The sequence below is a fragment of the Lactuca sativa genome, chromosome 1, assembly GCF_002870075.4.
Source record: "Lactuca sativa cultivar Salinas chromosome 1, Lsat_Salinas_v11, whole genome shotgun sequence".
Lineage (NCBI taxonomy): Eukaryota > Viridiplantae > Streptophyta > Magnoliopsida > Asterales > Asteraceae > Lactuca > Lactuca sativa.
Genome location: NC_056623.2, coordinates 247894161 through 247900660, shown reverse-complemented (window position 1 = coordinate 247900660; position 6500 = coordinate 247894161).

Genomic DNA, 6500 nt, shown 5'->3' with positions numbered 1-6500 from the left:
TTGGATGGCTACACTTAGTTCGATAGAGCATCAATGATAATTTGAAAAGCTTCACTTTTCATATAATTCTATATTTTTTACTACAATATTGCATAATGTTCTTTAAAAGTTAAATGACATATTTAAGAATTTCCTTTTCCGATTGAAATAAGCATCGAACTATATAACTGTGAATCTCATTATAGTTAGAGTTTAATATATTCAATCACAACTAACCATTCATGTTGGATCAAACTCTTAAACAACATTAAATTTGCATAAATGTTTATAGGCAACCAGTGTTAATGTCTTACCTAAAAACACTATTGTGGTCTTATTAATTTATTTTATAATTAATTTTTTTATTTATGTATTTATTTTTTATATATTTAAAAAATTAATAAACCCCACATATCTTTATCTCCTCAATGTAATCCTGAAACCACATTTGAGAAATTTAATCTGGGTCTCACCGGTTACCATCCCATCTCTCATTCTCCTCAACTTCTATTTCCTTTCCATCTTTAGTGACATCGACACCTTCACCATTCTTCTTTTTTTGGTCCTTCAACTATGACGAACCAACACCATAACTCACTCTCACTTCATCTTTATTTGTTGTGGTGTTGATTCGACGGAGTTGAAGGACCGAAAAAAGAATGGATGGTGAAGACGTCGATATCACTAAAGATGTAAAAGAAATAGAAGTTGAGGAGGATGAGAGACAGGATGGTGAGGAGATACATATATGTGGTGTCTATTAATTTTTTTAGATATATAATGAATAAATACATAAATAAAAAAATTAATTAAAAAAATAAATTAATAAGGGCACAATAGTCTTTTTAGGTAAGAAAAAGACCAAACGCGCAACAAAAATAAATAGTAGGGATCATCCGAGTTAAAAAAATAAATTAGGGACCAAACATAGAAATTCCCCCAAATCATAGGGAGCATTAGTGTAATTTACTCTTACTTTTCGTCTTGTTCATATTTGGGTAACTATTTTTTTTTGTACACATCTAGGTAACGAACTTATTGAAAATGTTTACATATGAGCATTATGACCTGTTGTAGATGTAACCTGCTATAGCAGGTCATAATGGTCATATATGAACACTTCAACAAGTTTGTTACCTAGATGTATACAAAAAAAGCTAGTTACCCATATGTGAACAAACCAAAAAGTTAATTACCTTAATAATTCATATTCCCTAAAGACAGTGGCGGACGCAGAAAGTTTAAATAGTGTTAGCACTAAAACAAATTTCCAAACAAATCTAAAATAGTAGTGACACTTATATTCCAAGATGTTGCACCTAATAGAAAATAAAATAAAAATAAAAATAAATAATAATAAGATACACTAACGACCTGAATCATTATGGGTTTGAGTCAAAAGAACATCCTATGTGCTCATGCAAACCCTAATATTTGGATCTAGATTTCTCTAATTGTACATGCATTCATCCAAGACTTTCGAAACCTAGATCTAATGAGTATAATTCGAAATTAATGTGACAAATCAGATCTAGATGATTACCTCTTGTTGTTTTCTTGAATCTTCTTGTCTTTGAAGCTTAGAATCACAAGTGTCACTCCTCTAAAGGCTTACAAACACCAATAGCAAAAGAATGATCTTGGAGAGAGGTTACTGATGGGTTTAATACAAACAATCCTATGTGTGCATGCAACCCTAGTATTGGATCTATGTTTTCACTATTAGTTATACAGCTTTATGAACACAAAAAGAAACCTGGCATGCTACTATAATTTTCGAAATTCATATATAAAGCTAGAATACATACCTTTTTGTTGTTATATAGCAATAACAACTAGTTCCTTGAATTTCCTTAGCTCTTGAAAGCAAGTACCACAAGTGTAGTACCTCTAATGGAGTCACAAACACCATATGCAACTTGGATGAAGAGGAGAAGAAAGGGAGGCACCAAAAACGGCTGGAAACCCTAATAGAAGACTTATTCACGTTTTTGGGGCATAGGGGCCCTTTATATACATGTAGGTTATTAGGGTTTACAACTAGGAAACCCTAATTTGACTGCTTAGGCCCTAAGCAGCCCATGGACTCCTTAAACATATCCCTTGGACGATTTCTAATGGGCTACCCATAGAATTCGTCCAACCTATATATTATTTGGTGATCCATAGCCCAATTATAATTATCTTATAATTACAACTTCAGTCCCCTAAGTTTAATTAATCTCTTTTAGCCACAAAATTAATTAACAATTAATTCTTGACTTATATTAATTAAACAATATGATTTCTCCTTTAATATATTATTCTCATAATATATTAATAAATCATATTTAAACCTTTCTCTCCTTAAATCATCCTACATATTGCTATAGTGAAGGCAACCCAAAAGGACCATGCTCATAATCGGGTCAAGTACATACCAAAACAGTTATGGACTTAGACACTAATCCAACAGTCTCCCACTTGGATAAGTCTAATAACTATTTTTCGTATGACTTCAAAACCTGATCAGCAATCGTAGCTTTCAAAAGCCGCTGTCAACTCTGATCTTATCAGATAGCGTGTCCTCTAGATAAGGGATTATATATTCCTCCATTCTCAAGATATCGTATAGACAAAGACATGAATTTCAATCATTCTCTCTATACCTTTTCCCGACTTCCGATTCATGATGACTGATAACAGACTACAATTGAACACATCAACTTAGTCCCGGCTTGGCCAAGCGCTTAGATGTCATCACTAAATCATCGAGAGGCCCACATATATCGCTTTTATCCCACTTTGGGTAAAAGGAATGGATAAACTTCGACTCAAATGCTCGCTTGCATTTACTGATCGAATCACACACAACAATAAGTTTTATAACATCAAGTTACTGGTGCGTTTACTTATTATCAATGTGTAACTGACCAACAAATAACAACTCACACGTCTCGGTTTCAAGAATATACAATATTATCGTCTCACTAATCACTCGTGATAAAACCGTGAAGTGATCCAAGTGAGCGTGGGTTTAATCCAATACTTTAATCTTATCAAAGCATTCACGAACTCTGCAGCAAACTTGTGCCATGTCTAAACACTTCAGACAATCTACAGACAGATTCATGACAGTCTTTATTCATACCTACTCCCAACGTATGACCAACTGTGGATGTTTGAATAACCTAGTTATTCTGGAAGTCAAAACATGCAAATTGAAACATGACAACAATACTTAATCCTATATGGTCCCAAACTTGTGAGAGTAAATAAAACCCTTCTATTTATCCACCATATTGATTACTCATTATTTATCATTTAATGTTTCGGATAATCAACTCATTACTTGAATCATACCAACAATTGTCCCATGCTCTAAACATGCACACTTTGTTTCCTATGGTCCATGCTTTGTGAAATAGATCACCTGAAAACTTTACCAATGATGCTCATTTCACAATTCCTTAATCCTAATTATTAGTGTAGGAACACAAGGTTCTTGCCACTACTATAATATGCTAGATTCTAACATTTTACGCAACGATCCTTTCGTAAAGTCATAGCACAAAAATCACCAAGACTTGGCTAATGAAATTACAAAGTGCTTTCTTAGAAATTGTTACAAGACAATTCCATAGATGTGAAGTCTCACATTCAAAGTACATTCCTTTGAACATCCTTCTTGCATAAAAGTTTCTAATCTAGGCATAGACTCTCAATATCCAACTCCCAATATGGAAACATTTCCACATTTGCCATATGACAACTCATTCTTAATAGAATCTTATCTATTCGTAATAATGTCGATATGTTCCATCCAATACCATACTTTCAACTACTTACAAACGATCAATCCTCAGCGAACTTTGGATCATCCTTTGATAGTTGTTAAATTCTTTCAGTCAAAACCAATTCTATTCCTTTTTCCCTCTTAATGCGCTAGACATTTGGAAAATTTTAGAATGGTAAAATACTATAGCATTTACAATCGATCCTATACCCGAAGCGTATGGGACACGATGCATAATGTCTTACATAAAGATATGATACTTTACCAATCTTTTGCCATAATATTTTATGTGTCATGTTCTCACAATTCGAACTATGAAGAGGGATGCCGTAATCATAATCGAATTTTAAGAACACACAATGTATCCTTGGACTGAAAATATTAAAATTTCTTAATCTAAGCTTTAGATTTTGAAACGGAGTATAATATTCTCTCCCTTAATTATAGCAAAACAACTTTTCAACCCATGCAACTTTGCAAATGGAATCTTTGTTTTTCTATAATTAATATTGCTAACTTGCAATACTCGCCATAACAATCATACAAGCATAACACTTATGCTCCCACTATCATGATGATTATCATATAAGCATAACATTTATGCTCCCACTAGCTTTGACATGTATTCAGAAAACAAATGAACTTTCAGAAAACAATGCCTATTGAATCTCTGAAATCCATATTTCTAATACCAGATGCTTTGATAAGCCTTTATCTAAGCTTCTTAACCTTATACACCTTTGCCTTAGATAGCTCATATGTGTGTTTAAACAATTCATAACTTATGTTACTAAGTTCCAAATGTTGAAACTAATTGCCAAATCTCACAATTCGAACTATGGAAAGGGATGCCGTAACCATAATCGAATTTGAGAATACAATTTTCACAATTGCTATCTTCTTAAAATCTCTCTTAGTGAAAGCATTTCCTCACAGTCATTTTCATGAAGGAGGGAATCTTATGACACTTAGATTTTATGGTGTATGAGTTCCTATCCATGTGAATTTGCCAAAAACAAGGTTTGCGACAAATTCAAACTCATATGGACTGAACTTTCTTAATCTTGACTTCTTGCCCTATGGTAACACGAGTGCCCACCATGTCTTCCAAGTAGTTTAGTAACTTGTCCTTACATATCAATGTACTTTCCATCGACTAAGGCTCTAGTATGCATTCAAATGAGTACTCATAGAACTCACATACGCAATTAACTTAATTGGAATGGCACAGAAAACAAGATAATGTCAGTGCGACAGGTTGTAAACCTCAAGTCGTGTGCTAGTGATGATCGATAAGGTTTATTCTTGATTTGTTCTTGAAACCTTTCAAGACCATTAAGACTCCCACTGACTTCTTGACATATAAGATTCTCTTGTCAAGAAACATTTCTTGACAAACAAATATTCAATAGTTAGTGAAGCATTTATCAAGACAAAACACTTCACACAATTGGTCCTAGTTGGTCTTTGTCTTATCCAAGACAGCACAACTTACCAATTTCAAATGTGCAAGAATAAGAAAACTTTTCCAAATTCCACATTTGATGAGTGTTATAAACCTACTTAAGACTTTTCACTCAATGTCACAATCTTGACTTTAAGACTTGATATTGGAACGAAGTATGATTGACTTATTGATTTAACCATTTCTACAATACTTGATTCCTCTTCTTAGACATGCAATTGCACTAAGACTCACTTAGAGGATCTATTGAGACATGGTTCGTAATCTTTAATACTTATCATAACACACAATAAAAGGTACTCTCCCTTCTTCTTAGAAAAGAGAAACTTTTATCTTTCTGCCTTCTTGATTCTTCTTATTCGTTCTGCTATTGATTGAAACTATTTCAGTTAACTCAGAATTATACTCAATCTTATAAGTATAACCATATTTACTAAACTTTAGCAAATCATGACGAATATCTTTGTCACTCTTGTGGTAGACTTGATCAACGTACGACCTAGTGTACTCGATCTCCTAGTCCTTCAATTGACACTTTGCCAAAGAATTAGTCTAAGGTTCCCAAATGTGAAAGTTTTCCATTCATCATACAATGCACATTGCATGATTCCAAGTTTCTGTCCAATTGAAACTTGGGTGATGAGAAACTCTCCCTATTTGGTAAAAATTTTGACATTTCCACAAATAACACAATTAAGAATCAAATCCATTATTGCTAATAATAGAAACATTCAAACATTAATTCTTTCATACATGCCATCGCAAGGATAAATAAATAAGATAAAGTCAAAATTCATTTTATTGCGGAAAAAAATTTTGTCCTTACAATTCAACTCAATTGAAAAACTATGTTATTACATATTTCTTAACAATCTATTCTAACTCCAAGTAGTAGCTCAAGAATCCAATCTTCAAGTAATGCGATCGAAATCCATTTCTTCACGATCAGATTCAGCTCACTTGTTCCCTTAAGCTTCCTCTCTTTTCTTCGATCCTACAAAACATCAAAATGTAATCTTATCACATCATGTATTAAGAATCTAGAATAGGAACTTAAAAGAGTTAGTTAATGGATTTTACCTGAAGCAGAGTCATACGTCTTGACTCTCCCATCTCTTAGATCTCTCAGATAATTAGGGCAGCTTCGTTTCCAATGCCCCTTCTCTTGGCAATAAAAACAAATAGACTCCTTTGGCACAACACATCGGACAATCACAGACTCAGTTCTTTCTGGACTTCCAATGTTGCCAGTATCCATTGAAGTTTGGGAGTTTGATTCAC